At 30.6% G+C, this 16,480-nt stretch overlaps 1 protein-coding gene across 2 annotated transcripts in view; it reads left to right on the top strand.

The window, feature by feature from the left end:
* The first annotated feature begins 2,295 nt into the window (after positions 1-2,295).
* LOC117108947 (transcription factor SOX-5-like) overlaps positions 2,296-16,480 on the top strand; it is a 123,919-nt gene continuing 109,734 nt past the window's right edge. For both annotated transcript variants that reach the window (XM_033251137.1, XM_033251134.1), the window contains exon 1: positions 2,296-2,647. The gene's annotated coding sequence lies outside the window, so the exon portion shown is untranslated. The remainder of the gene's footprint in view (positions 2,648-16,480) is intronic.

Here is a 16,480-nt window from a genome sequence, read left to right as displayed (position 1 = left end):
CACACGAGAGAGATGAGGTACCGGTACCGTTACTGTCTGTGCCAATACCACGGTAGTAAAATATTCAACATACTTAAAAAGATAAATGAATCAATATTTAAATAACGTCAAACTTACTTTGAGAACATTGATTCTGAAATTAGTTTAATATTGATTCAACAGCCCCTCCCCAGGAGACAATTTCAGACGTGTCTCAAGTACAATATGTCATGCTACAAGGCTACGAGATAATTTAATATTTTCCGTACTTATTTCTGTCAACATTTAAAAAGTATAGATTTTAAAAAATCGCCGAACATTGATCATTTCTCGACATGTTGCTAGGCAGGTCCAGATACACTGGCCTCGGAGGAAGCGCAGAGAATTAAAATGACCGTAAGCGGTTAATAAATTCCACGTACATTTTGTGCTTAACCCTTTAAAATCTTTTAATTGTACACGGACCTATATTTTACATAATTAATCTTATCGTATTTTATGAGTTTTTTTTAACCAGTTAATTCAGTCGTAGCTTTGTATGCCTTTATGTAAAATATCCTATGCAAAGATTGGATGAATATATTGAAGAAAGATGCTATAGGCATATATACTGAAATTTCTTTCTATAACTTTTCTTCTATTGTTTCTCTATACATACCTTAGACGTTAAAAAAAAAAAGAAGTTAAGAAAGATGTCTTATATTGCAAAATTACAAAATAAAAAGCCCTCTCACCACTTAATTTTAACCACAATTCAATCAATATTTTATACTTTATTTGATTTGCTATATCGCTCAACAATATTCTAATTTGAAAATTGTTCTCGAAATCAGTCAAGGTTGGACGCACTCGAACAATAGAACAATACTGTATTTAAGTAACTGATAATATTCAATTTATGCAAATTCGTTATTATTATCTAGTGCTGTGTTAAGGTCAAACAATGGTCAATCAACTATCAACGAAAGAGCCACAGGGAATGTTCTGATGCAAAAGAAAATAATAAAAATTGATGGGTTAGCTTGGTACGGGGTAGAGCCGACGGGGTTGGGTATTAGTTCGCAAAATTATGAAGCATGTTCAACGGAAATTCAAATAATATCACAACGATCTAGAATCATTGAGGGACATAAATGTTGTAACCCATATTGGTCATTTTATGTAGTTGGACACTCATTGTTGTATGTGAATTCAACACGAAACATTTAATATTATTTAATGATTGTTAATAGCAATGACCACCATGAACTCGCACTATATACGTAGGCCCATGGGTGAATCCATGGGTGTCTACAGTATATTAAACTGTCGTCATTACATTCTCTCAATACCTAGGCCTATTTACTACTATTTGAGTGTAACATTAGACGAACAATGTTTATTTTGTGAGAAAATATCTCAACAAACACTTAGTTCACCCATCTTACAACGGTTCATACCACAAAAAAGACTTAAAGTAGCTCTTTCAGTTCCCGTTAGGTTACGTGCACCGAGTACAGTTCTCAACGCGCGTCGAGGGCTCTATAACAACATTGGTACGCGCTCTCAGAAAAACCAATTCACATGTCCAACACTGAGCATGGAGCCGCAGTATTTTAATTCAGTTGGTGAGAGCAAACACGAGGAGTCAAAGATTTCGCTCATACTTACGTACTTACTAACGGCTTTATCGGGTACGTGACCCGAACTACGAAACGCAACTAGGAAAGTTTTGTCGTTATGTATACAATGTTGTTTTTTTTTTTGTTTGTTATCAGTTCAGTAAAGTGTTGTTCTGCTTGTGTAGTAACAAAACAATGAATACGCCATTCCGCAGCTGCTTCGCAAAAAAACAAAAACAAAAACAAAAAAAAAACCTCTGAAAAACAATCTTTTTCGCATATTACCAGCGCAATACAAAAATATAAAAGTTATATAAGATTCATGACTTAAGACTACTTAAAACAAAATTACATAAGTGTTTTGTTGAACTTAGTCCTTTGTGGGGTACTCAATTGCAATTGTGTTTAATCCAAGTTACTATTGTTCAAAAATATAAATATTAACAATTAATTTTATTTAAATCAAGTACAGTAGTTGTAATTGAGACATTGCAAAATTATTCAGGCCTATATATATTTCATTAACGATTATTGTTTTGCTATGTTTCAACTAAAGATGTCGGCCAACTAGCCATTAAATAACATTAAAAAGTCGTTTAAAATTATAAACAAATCACAAACAACAAAAAGACAGTGATACGAAACTGGGATGAAATGTACCGGTCGTAAAAGCTATAAAACTTTTCCGAGGATGATGGCGCTGTTTTATTAGAAACTGTTTCAATGGATTTGTATGAGTTTGTAAATCAGATAATAGAGTATTGACGAAACCATCGAGCAAAAGCTAGTAGAGATACTGATTTTGATAATCTGTTACATTACCATATCGTAGTCAATAAATAACTGGCTAAACAAACAGTTATTTACTGAAGAGATTATCTATCGCTAAATAACAAAAGGATGCTAGGCCTATGCCTTGGTGAATGATAAACCAGACGAAAACACTACGCCGCCAGACAGCAAGACGATTTTAAGACAGCAGCGGGGAAATCCAACATCTTCTCATCTCGGCAACACTCGTAAAATCAGAGTTCCCTTTCGGGTTGACTTTTTAATAACACTAACAGGTATTTATAAACACAGAATGATGATTAAGAAGTGTTTTAATTAACAGTGTTTTCTATAAGATGATTAATAACATCCGTATACAATAGTCTAATAGTATATAATGTATGTCGTCATCAAGCGGATAAATTGAGGTCGTTAGACTTTACGGAATGCTTGACTGAAAAGTCGCTAGCTTAATATGACTTGAAATATATATTACCTTTACAACACACCTCATTGTTGTCAAACGTCTTTAATGTGGTTGTTATCATCTATCCAATATGATCATGTAGATTACTATTATAGAAGGGCGAGAGTTGAGGATATTACTAACACTTCTTGCAATGATAATCAGAATAGAATCCAGGATTAAAGATGGGGGAAACAATGCATTCATGCTATTGTTGTTGAATTGTTGCTATTTAACCATCAACTTTATTGCTTTCCAGACATGCTCCAACTTTGTTTTGTTTATTGAACTTTTTATTAAATAAATTTTCATCATCATGTAACGCTCTATCATTGATTGCTATGCTTCAGTGTTTTGTACTGCATCATCATATGCTTATTTTTAAGTTCATAAAAACATTTTAAAATACCGTTCAAGGATCATGAAATTAAAGTTAGTTTTAATGAAAGGAAAAAAATTGATAAATCTTATATTTTAATCATTTGTTTTCCAGTTTACAGTACATTAAAAAAAATTGAGGTATTAAAAATATTTTTTAAAATGTTAAAGAATATCCGATAATTTACTATATATGCAAAATTATAAATTATATTTTTTAATATTAGTAAAACAGTTATTATTTTCTTATGATGTTTCAGGGTTTTTTTGTTTTTTTTTATAGGTATTGTGGCTATTTTCTAATATTAATTTTATTAATTTCCAGTCTCTTTTCCACTCGTATGGCTTTTGAACATGACCTCAATATTACAAAATGCTAGAACACAGTGTATACTTGAGAAAATTATGTGAAATTTATAAACATATATTTCTTGAAAACATTTTTATTAATATTATTTTATGAATCTGTAGGAGCTTTGATTTTGACTTGGATTTTTTTCGAATTTGACCTGGAATTAACACCATTTGATATAATTATATTACTACACAAATTAGTTCATCCACATCATTGCACACTATTGTTTACGTTTCCTCTGGCTGTATTAGCAGGACTTTTGACTATAAAAGCTTATTCTCATTATCGTCAATATTGGTTTTTTTAAAATATTATTTATTATCTATTATTATTGTTATATATCAATTATCATCATTATTATTGTCATTATTATTAGTTATTGTTGTTATTATTATAATTATTATTAATATTATTGTTATTAGGGACTTTGAGAATGGATATGCATCATAAATATTATTATTAGAATTGTTGTTTTCTATTTTTGTCTGTCATTATTGCTATTATTTTTATTACTTAGATTTATTATTACTATTATTATTATTATTAATATTTCAGTTATTTTTATTTTGTTGATGCTATTGTTATTATTTTATTTGTATTTTATTTTTTTGCTAATTTTATTTTCATTATCGATACCGTTATCATTACAATAGTCACGATGATTATAATTGTAATTTTTAATTTTTTATGAGATGTGGTTTTCATTGGTTCTACCAGGGCATTTAAATTTGCAAAGGATTTACGAACATAGCATTATACAAAATTATTATATATTATTGGTAACATTCACTTTTGCATTCCGACATCAAATTACATTTTGTCAGACTATTCAGGTGTGTTTTGTGCTATTTTTGTTAGTTAATGATCTTTTAGATTCGTTCCAATGAATTGTTGATGCCATTGAGTACCCAAATATGTAGACAATTACTGTTAATGTCTTCATTCTTTCGCTGTTATATCTATTCGATCCTCAAGACAATTTTCTTTTCAAGGTCATCTTATGAAAAGAATATTCGAGAGTTTTAATGGAATTTGGTTTTTCATTTTTGTTCAAGTATATTAAAATCCAATCTGTTTAGATCTATTACTTGTATTTTCTCTTATTCATTTTCCCCATAAGACTTATCTTTCACCTCTGTTCTTTTGAATCCATTCCTCTATCTCAATCCTTACCTCTACCCTCAATCTGTCATCTATCACAACCAAAAAATGCACATTATACTTTACCAGCAACAGTCACCTTCCTTTTCCAAACAAATTCATTTCTAATCCTTTTTATTTCCAAATCATTCTTTTCTCCTATTCATTTTTTCCATAATTACTTTTTTCCATTCTTACCTCTATCAGCAATATCCTTATCTTCCCCTACCCACTGATTTTGATTTCCCACTACTCCGTCCCTTTCTTATTTCTTTCCTTTCAATATTATTAATCCATCTTAGATTCCTTTTCATTATCTCATCTTTTCCTACTTTATCTCTCCACAACCCTAATTCCTTCCCAGCATTCTTTCTTATATCATTTTTCCCATGGTATCTTGTATTTTGTATTATTGTATTTTTTTCTATACCTCTCTTTGTTTTTATTTATTTGTTTATTTAATTTATTTATTTTCTGTATTTATATTATTATTTTTTTTGTCTTAAATTATTATTTATAAAAGTCCATTGAGAAATTTGTGTAATGTGCACAGTATCAGGGCTCCCAAGCCTCCTGGATTGCCCTGGAGTCTCCAGGAATTTCAGTTCATCTCCCAGTCTCCCGGAAATTCCATATTTTCTCACGGAATTTGAATTTCTGTCTCCAGGATTTTAACAGATTTTCACAATTAGGGCTTACGCTAAGCTAAATTTTCCCATTCTTTTGTATTAAATCTGGCATAAAATTTATTGAACATTTTAGGTAGTAATAAGGTATTAACAGTGACCTAAATCTGCCCAAGTCTCTTTGTTTTTATATTGAACAAGGAGATAAATTTGTACGCACGTGTCCAAAGTTGTGCATGCGTTTTAGCTACTACACGCGTCGCATACCTCTGCCTGTCGTGCATGACAACAAATTTTCAGGAATTTTACTTTCACAACTTGGGACTCCTGTATCAGATTTATTATCAATATTATTATAATACCTCATTCGTTTTCATATCATACCCATTATCATTATTTCCTCCTATTCTACCCCCTATGCACACCACATGATTACATCATGCATTCTATATCTCATCCCATATCTCAGAAAAATATCTCACCTATTCACATACAATACCAGTTATCTCCTGACTGTATATTTTACCCCTCTCCAAATTGATCTGTATCTAAGCTATATCCTCATCCCTTCCAATTTCTCCCTTCCTATGGTACATTGCATACTTTCATGAGTACAGTACTATGTAGAGTACAGTGCTCAAGTATTAGTTAAGAATAAGCTTTATTTAAAACACGGAAAACTTGGCTCAACTAACAGATTGTTATTCTGCAAGGCCGTGTATACAACAATTTAACCAGGAAAAAAAATGAAATGACTTAAAATAAGCAAATCAAACAATTGTTTAAACGCACAAATATCTAAACTAGACTTAAATCTTAAACTAACTTAATTATTCTAAACAAACTCGAACAAAACAAAAATACTGTAGTTTATGTAAGAAACTACCATAAAGGTAGGTAGGTTTTTAAAGCAAAAAAGAAATTGTATTGCATAAGCACACTGAGGTTAATATGTTCACATTAGAGCCAAATCTGGAACTAACCATTAGCACTAACTGTTACCACCCATGTAAGAACGCCCAATCCGTTAGCGCTAACCGTTACCAAGATCTGGATTACGCTAACGGTTAGCGGGCGCTATCGGTTAACAAGTTGAGCCAATTAACCAATCACACGTACTCATTTCCAATTCCCAGTTTCCTATTAGCCAGTGATCCCAACATCATCTTGATATCTGGATCGGAGATTTTCTTTTATGAACGCAAGAGTGAGCACGTATGTTATTTAACTGGATCCTGCTAACTGTTAAGCCGGAAACTCACTGCGTCCCTGTGAGCGCTGTATGACGCGATGCCGTCTGCTGATTGTCTGTGGCAGTCAGAATGGATCGTCATTAAAAATGATCCATTGCGCGCGTCATGGCGTTGCATTCATAGAATCGCGTCGGACGACGACTATCAGGCGCAGTGAATGCCCAGCTCTAGCTGGTGTGTGTGTGAACATAACCTAGCATTCAGAAATCAATCAAGTTTGGTCGGTCGATCAGCAAATTGTAGGGTTCAATGTTAGCCTTCCCCCTTACGCATTTTGGTTAATTAAAGTGAAACCACAAGGCTTAAAATTGATGTTTTTACTGAAAGCTTACAAAGTGTAATTTTGAAAAATCATCATGCAGAATTTTGTGTCATTAAGGCATAGGCAACACCAAGTTTTTTGGGTATTATAATAATACCTTTGCTCTAAATAGTAACTGTGTACAACAATTGCATGTTTGTTGTTGTGTGTTTACAATAGCATATCATGTGCCTTCTGTTTACTACTAAATGCGTACGCTTTCATTGGCTTATGCTTTATAACAACAGAAGCCTATCAGTGCAATGTAAATTTACCTGAGGGCTCATTTTCGGAACAGTACTTTATCATGGTATTAAACATTGATTGTTAGAATATGAAGTGCTTGATAATCACTATGAATAACTCGCAGATATCTTTGTGTTGTCCTATTATCAGCGGAAATAACAAAAGCATAACAAAGGCTTGTGATTGTTAGGAAGTTTGTGAGGCAAACTCTAGATTGTTGATAACGTTTAAGCCATGGATTTGTCCTGGCTTCTACTCCAAGTTATGTTGATTGCTGTTTTCAAGTTTGGGGTCAGACGAGGTGGCAATCAGTCTTAAATTGTGATTGAAAACTTTAAATATAGATATCAGAACAAAAGATCCATAATTTGAACACCTGGTTCAAATTTGTAGATTCAGATGCGTTGAGGCGATGGTAAAGGTTATGAGAAAAAAACACCGTACTTATTTGTCGTTTCATTAAGAAAGTAGTGTAGTATGTATTTTTCAAATGTGTGTTAGGAATTTAGGTCGTTATAAATCATAATTGATGGATTTTTATAATCATGATTATTGAAGTAAACAAGTCAGTGAAAATGTATTGCATATAGTTTGAAATATGAATACGTTTTTGTCAAAAGGAATTTGCTGTTACCGGTACATTAATTTTTTCGACCTATTTCCTAATGCAGCCTCATGTTAAAGCATCAGTTTATTTTTTCGGGGTCTCCAACAATTTAAAGACACTTTACTTAACTGAACACAATACTGTTTCGTATGTTGTAACACCTCCCCCTGCCTTATACACTGTATAGTGTAGTTGATATTGCAAAACACTCGCTACAATAAGTAGTTATAGACAAACGTATCGTAAAGCAGCCATAAACCCTAACACACATTGCATCGACAGACAACAACTTTGTGTGAGTGATGCAACGCCAGTCCGCTAACATTTGGTGGCAGTCTGGCCGGATCGACATTTAAAATGATTTGTTGAACAGCGTGTGGCAGATCACTTTTGTTGCAGTCTCATGAAATTGTGTTGGCTGTTGACACAGTGTATGATGTACTAGTCTTGCTACTGCAGATTTTGTAACAACACAATTGAAAGAATATGATACAAGCCATTAGAATTCAATATCTCACACTTTACTTATTTGCATAAATACAAGGTTTGAGTTTGTCACCAGTTTCAGGGGTGAATTTAGAGGGGAACCGGGCTGGCTGCGGCCCACTTTTTTGGAAGTTAAAGAAAAAGTAAAAGTATTAGATGTGTATAAGAGACAGTCTCTGGATCCGCCCCTGAGTTTTAATGAATGATGAAGTAGTTTTCAGAAGTCAAATTGGAGAAGAATTGAAAATTATAAGCATTTTAGTACTTTAAAATTTGCCTTATGAAATTTCCGACTACGGGGTTGGTTGTGCAATACCTTTATATACAGTAAATATATGTGGCGAAGACAAACCAAACCAATCACTCTTCGCAATCATGTTTCAGAGGGAATGGCCAAAACATGTTGGAATGTCAAAATGTTCGAAATCTATTTTATTGGACTAAACAAACCTTTATATATCTATTACATCATGCTCCTGTATGTTGTTATTTTTTCAGTATTTGATGTTAAAACAACATTTTTTAACAATTTGGTGATGGTCTCTGTCTGAAGAATGTCCAACTTTGAAGGCTGATTTCTTGAATAATGTTCTTTACAGCTGTATGTTAAATGCCTGTAACTTCATAACAAAATATCATACTTAAATTATTCTGGTACTATTTCATAGCATCCATTTTACTATTTAACGCTGCATTTTACTAAAAATCGAATTTGCAAGGAGTGATTGTATATTATATATTATATACATATGTTCTATTATTATTATATTAAATATAGGCCTAATATATATATATATATAATATAAATATAATAAAATATAAACATTAAAAACAAATAGATAAATAAATATTATGTAATATACTTACTGTATATGAGCATGGTCTTTGAACTAATTATGACATTGACTCGTGGGATATATAGAAAATGTATGTAGTGTAATTTCAGTAGTGAGTAATATGTATTGATTCTGCACTGAATAGGATACAACTTCCTAGACTTCATACTAATCTATTAAAAAAAAAAAGAGAGACTACATTTTTTTTGTGTTGACATATTTTAGCCATTTATTTTGTATGAGCAACGGTGGAAGGTATTCGCTAATATGCCTTGATTTATCAGCATTGTCCAAAAGGTAAGAACATGTAGTGTTTTAGATGTTGGGAAAGCTAAAAAAACCAGGTTGGTCCATCAATAATCCACCTTTGACAGAGTACCGCTCCTTTTCAAAAATATGTTGAGTAATTATTTATCGATGATTTAATAGGTGAATATGTTAACTGCTACAGAATGCTGGAAATTCCTATACAGAAATTTTGAAAAATAAGCTAAATCTGATAGCTTTCTGATTAGTTGTATAGAAAAACTAAGATAAGTCTGATTGCTATTTTGAGATAAGGATACGAATTACATAAATCTTAACTTTAGATATGTTTTATGAAATATGAAACTATTTTTTACTAACTTGACATCTCGGCATCTGTGGCTTTTCCATGCCTTTTCTTTTCTAACTTCTTTTGTTATAGTTGGACGACTAGTAGCAAAGTACAGTAATAACTTTTATAATGTAATTAATTATGTATCTTTGGAGCTCTTTTTTCATATAATTTTTAGAATTACTATATACAAATTCAATTTAAGCTCTGTCCAGATTATCAAATTTTCTTCGACAAAAAACTGTTGTATGCCCATATATGGTCATGATGTGCCTATATATGGTCAGGATGTGATGTCATTATGACCATATTTAGGCATGTCAAATGCAAATTGGTAGCCTGGACAGGATTTTAGACCCCTGCAAAACATTTTGTGTCTGCTGGTGGATAATCAGGTTAGCCTGACTTTAAAAATACAAGCTAAAAGAACTCAACATTAAGAGATTTTATAGAATTATAAATTGAAATGATATAACAGATAGAAAACAAGTGATTTTGAATTAAAGTATAAAATAAACCGTTTATAATAATTAGTTTTAAAAAGTATGGTAATAATAGAGATATCCTTAATAATTATAATATTTTATTTCAATTTTAATATCAATAATCATCACTATTCATATTGTGGTTAGAAAGACAAATTCTATGCAAAGAAAAGAAAGCAAAAAATCAATTAACTTTCAAATTAACTAACAGATTATGTTTAAGCAATAAACTTCATTGAAGAGCTATACAAGACATTTCAAAAATTACAATAAGGTGAACATATGAAATATGGACTGTTTATTATTATATAATCATATCAGCCATAGTTAATTGACAGGTTAAATACAGAAACAGCTTTAATATTATATTTTATATACAGTAGAACCCCTCCTTTGGGACATTCTTATTAAAGGGACATTGCTATTAGGGGGACACTTGGCTAAGAAATGAGGGAAAGTATATTTTTTAACTACAGCCAACCTCTGTTCAAGGGACACCTTTATTAGGGGTATACTTTTTGATCCTGTGGTGTCCCCTTTATAAGTCCTCTGCTGTTTTTATTATTTTTAAATACTTATGTTTTATATATTTATAAGAATTTAAATTATTTTTTGTTCCTTTTGTCTAATATATAAATATATACCCAATACCAAAATGAACAAGAATAGACCTTTGTATTATACATTGTTTGATTCATTTTATAGACCAAGTTTCACAAAGAAGTTAATGATTATCCTTTTTCATTGCTGGTATAAAATTGCTCATAATATATGTATGACAGACCTTTCTTTGTTTCGCTCACGCCTCTTGTATTACAACCACTTTAACCAAATTCCACAATAGTTATTGACTGGCCTCCTCATACATTATACTTTACACTGTTTCAGTCTACTTCTTAAGTGCATTTTTTTCCTACCAGTATGCCTAACTTACCAGGTACTCGGTAACCAGTACTCTGGTTTCACTTTCATGTCATATATTATAGTGTCTGTTAAACAATGATTTGTTTGTGTAAATATATAAATTTCATGCACGAAACAGACACAATATTTCATTGCAGCTAGTTCCTGTCTTTATAGAGGACTTTAACCTTTATTTCGTAATTTTTTGGCCACTGTTAGATTTTAATGTAATAATAAGAATATGATATAATTGTTCTTTTTTTTATATTATTAGATGAAAACATATTCTGCCCTTTACTTTCTATATATAAACAATATCATATCATTGTAGAATGATGTAAACCAGAAGCTGCTAAGTGCCTCACTACGGCCGCTAAAGTGGTCACGGACCACGCCCGTACACAGTTCAGCACAACAACGCTGCAAGTTGGGTTATTCTCCTACGTTTACCTTATGCATTTCAAAGGTAGCCAAATGCTCCAGTCACCTTTAAACAAGATTCAATCTTCTATGTTAAATAAATGAAATTGTTCTCCTTTGATAATGGTCCTGTTTATGCTTTAAAACTAATCAGTATATTAAAAAAACAATAAAAACTTTATTGAGACTTCCGAAATATATCTTCATGTTGAATTATTATCAAGCCAAATAATAAAAATGTATCTGGTAATGAAATTTATATGACAATATAAAGCCTTTCTTTTTTATCAGTTATACTACTAAACTTTTTTACTTGTGCAATATATTTTTTTAATGTGTTGACGGAAAATAGATTTTTTTTTTCTTGTAATAACCAAATTTGTTTAAATTAAATACTGTCTTAAATAACAAGAATCAATTTCACAATCATTTTACTGTAGACTAACAAAAATGTAGAATTTCATTTTTTCCATTGATTTGGTATTTCATCTTAAACTGGATCTGAAATTTTGTAGTTAAAATATGCTTGCTGTCCAACTTTTGTGTTCAAAAAAAATAAATTTCAGGATTTTTTCCTCATAACTAAAACAAGTACTGAAAAATTTCAAAAAAAACCCATGTACAAAAATATATATTCACAGTGTTTTTAGGTAGAAGTATTTTAATGTACATAAGAAATCCATTTATTTTGAGATAAGAAATTTTATTATTCAGTGCCTTAAATTTATTCCAATTATTAACTGTTTGTTAATTGTTTTACTGGCAGCATTTATCGACAAATGCAAAACTTAAATTAGTTCTGAATCTAAAAATTTATTATTTGCGGAATCGATAAATTTACGGATCATTGTCAAGGATGAACATTATGTAGATGTAATGAATAAAAAAGAGATATAAATCAATGGGAATAGTAATGATGGTATATTTATGGGATGATATGCTAGAGACCCCGGTACAGGTCAACCTACTATATTAATTTTTGCAATGAAACATCAGCTTTCATCTATATGAATATTATTCCAAAAGCGTTTGCTTAAGTGTTTTTTTTTTTTGTTCCTGTCTTGTGAAATTAAAATTGTAACTTAGCTAAATATATTTTTCAATGAACATCAGACTTGATCCTGAATGCATCTCAAAAAAAATTTCTCCCCCAGCATTTTTTTTTTTTCTCAATTTGATTTCCCGTCCTGTAAAATTAAGTTAAACGGATACAATCAACCTGTCTTTAAATTGAAAAATGAAGCGCTGAAAAGTAATTTGCTTTAAAAACAACAGATAAATGAAGATTTTTGTCCGTTTCAAAATGATTCATGTAATTAGTAGAGATTACGTTTTGCAAGACGAGATATAATGTAATATAGTGTCCTCGGAGGAGATACAAAAAGCAAATTGAGATAATGTTACTAGTGATGTGAGACACAGGAGCATAGAGCACCACCTGTTTCTAAGCTTTGCTATTTGTACATCTCTGTTGCGTTCTTTTTATTTTACAAATTTCTTCTGTGTTTTTTTAGCGTAATGGAAGACAAATGTGCGGCGATTTGTAAATTGCAGGTATGGGAAATGTATGATAACTAAAGGAGAAATGATCAATAGTATATTTGTTAGAAGTTTTTTTTGGGGGGGGGTGGGGGGCGGGTTTGCAAATTGTGATAGAAGAATAAGTGTTGAGAAAGGTGGTATCTTTCTGCTGATGGGTTTAATTTATGTGTCACATTTTACAAATTCTATCAATGTTTCTAATTTTTGTTTCCCAAAATAAAACTAATTTCTCAAGATTCAATTTTTATTATTTTGATAAATTTCAACACCACAGTTCAGGGTTCTGCTTATATGTAAGGACCCTACCTTTAAAAGTGTTTTGTATTCTGTTATTTTAGAAAAATATAAATTCATGATTTTGTTTTTCATTTATTGCCAGAGTTAATTAAAACTACTATAAATTGCATAATTAGTAATAATTTATATCTATATTTATTCTGATGAACATGCTTTAGGTTATTTACATAAGACATTATCTTTACCTACAATTGACATCAATATTGGTAATTATTATATTAATCCTTATGAGATTATGTTCATTATGATATTTAGTAAACATTTCATCCAAAAATTTGTTATTATAAATGATTTTTGAATACATCTATTTTGACTGGTCTGGTCAAAAGCTGTTTCAAATCAAATTCTGTCTAACTAAGCAGAAAAAACTTAATAACTAGTAATAATGTAGATATTGGTGGAGCGATAGTGGATGTTTAATATTAGAAAACACTGACATTGTCAGGGGACGTGACCTTAGCTGTGACAGACAACTAGCAATTAGTATTCTAGCGATCTTTCAATTGCCATTGTTCATGTTATACTCGGCTGAAACACCTGGTTACAATTAAACGCCATCGCAACACTGTAATGGATTGTGCTCTGTCTTCGTTGGGTCAGGATTGTTCTGTTCTAGATTAATGGTTATTTGTCAAACAGTTATTGATTGAAATTCTTTTCTTAATATTTGATGAAAATAAATATTAAAAGCATTCTGTCTAGTTGGTGTAGACTGCATTTATTGAAATATGTCATGATCAATTTTTTTTTTGAAAGAAAGACAAAATTTATGTCAAGTTGTATGCGGAACAGTCGAGAAATATGAATGGTGCGTTATATTTGTTAGAATGATAGAGCCACGAAGTAACCTACTTCGTTTGCTAGCAAAATATTCTGTTCGAGTTAGTTAAATATTTCTAGCTTTCCGGCATTCTTTCTTAATTTTTGTTTGGTTGCCTCACATTCTAAATAAAAAATTTAATGCTTCTTTAATAAGGGTAAATTCTCCCCGGTAGTACCTTGTTACCTTTTAGCAAACAGTAACTAAACATTTTTTTTATAATAAAATCAGTATATTTTATCATTTTTATTGACATTTCTCTACTCATATGAGAAAAAAATGAATGCAATATATTTTTAGTGCATACTCCAAGGTAATGCAACTGTGAATGTCACTCAGTTCATAAACTGACCCTCAAACAGCTAGCAGACTGACCATTAGAAATGTAATATAAATTCTGCCCTTGTAGCTTTAATAACATTAGATAATATTAATTAATTGAACTATAAAGTAGGAATCTATCTTCGATGATGTAATCACAGCTAGACATACATTATGAATAGCTTCCATCCAATAATTCTTAAACACAAGCAACAATATATCTACCACCTGATCCTCCTACTAATTCTGTTTATAAAATGCCTTTTTAACATATGTTAAATACAGGTAACAAAACCATACTCTTCTTAGTGTTGCACTGAATAAATAAATTAATTTTATTTATTATTTATTCTTTCTTTATACTGTAGTAACTTTCAGTACTATAGTACTGATTTTCAAAGTGGTACAGTGCTAAGAAACGTATATAGTGTTATAAACAATCAATCAATAATAAAGAAAATAATAAAGGAGAAAAGTAATTAATGTAAAACATTTTAAATGATTTTGGAATGAGAATATTGACATTTCTTGGAAATTAATTTTTAATTTGTGTCATAGTTCGATGGTGTTTATCTACTGTACCTTGTTTACATTTCATTCTCACTTTCCTTTATTAAAAGTGTTTTATAAAATGAAACAAAAAAAATGCTCTCTGGTTTTCATGAAATCATTTTGTGTTGTTCACTTGTAACCTATTATTAGGGGTGGGTCCACTGGCTATGCTTATTTCAACACTTAGTTTGGCTTGCTATCCTTTGTTTTCAGATTGGTATTTCCCTCAAATTTTTAATCAATATATAAATCATGTTGCTGTTTTCAGTTGTGGTTTTTGGTTCGGTTGTTGATGTTTGTGTTATTTTTATTATCGTAGTTAGTTTTGAATTAGTTTATTTTAAATCCTTTTTTTAATGTATATCATTTTATTTTCCATTGTCAAACAAAAGAATAGTTGTATATATGGACAATAAGAATAGAACAATAGGAAGAAGTTCTCATAGATTAGTATGAGCTTTGTGGTTATATTTAATCAGATTTAATTGAATTTTTGTTTACTTACATGCCAATTTCAAGAGTTAACAACAATTTTAAAAAAACAACAGTAGATAGTATGGTTACTTAACCTTTTATTTTTCATTACTTAACTTTTAACTAATATAGCTAATTAATTTAAATTTAACTCTTCAAGATTATTTTCAGTGGCACAGAATATATGATTGAAAAGAGGAACAATTCCAGTTTTATTTTGAATATATATTGGACAAAGTTTAATGTTTCTTGTAAGTTTCATATTGAATAATAATTTAATCACTGAGCCAAGTCAATTAAGAACAATGCAAATTAGGTATGATTTTTTATATATAAACAACACTCAGACAAATTTTATTGCAGACTTTTCACCATAAGAAGCTGAACGGATAATTTGGATACAATAAATACATTTTTTATAATGTAAGCATTTAAAATAAAATAATTCAATTGTGAATTTCAAATTTCATAGGAATCATGGTGATAGATTCACAAATCCTTTGTACTATTCAAACTCAAGTTAATGATTTTACAGTGGAGTCAACATATTATATTAATGCATTAATTAATGAGATTGTCAGTAGCGTGCACAAAAGTACATGGGATTATATTGAATTAGACTTTAGCTTGATAGTGGCCATGTTTGTGTCTATTTCTCCTGACCAATAGAATAACAGGCTTGCTTACATTAATATACTTTTGCACTATTTAGTGTATATTATCAAAGGAGTTGTATTCCTATCAATTGCAAAAATTTGACCATTCAACAGACCCTGGGGAATGATTTGGCTGCGCTTTATGGTTCAGTTAGCAGTGCACCCACAAAGTTATTTAGGTTATCAATTTCTGGTATTATGTATATTGATCATTTATTGTTAAAACTAATATTTGTTGAAATATGATAACAATGCACTTTCTTATCACAATTATAAAGTTCTCTGTCCATTCTCTGATAAGTTTGTTATGAGTCAATAAAGTACGTTCAAGTTGTGTTTATTCTATCCCCTATTGAGATATTGTACC

Source organism: Anneissia japonica, unplaced genomic scaffold (assembly GCF_011630105.1).
Source record: "Anneissia japonica isolate Jap-2015-1 unplaced genomic scaffold, ASM1163010v1 scaffold987_len1640505_cov201, whole genome shotgun sequence".
NCBI lineage: Eukaryota > Metazoa > Echinodermata > Crinoidea > Comatulida > Comatulidae > Anneissia > Anneissia japonica.
Note: the sequence above shows the minus strand (reverse complement) of the source record. Positions and strands in the feature narration are given on the sequence as shown.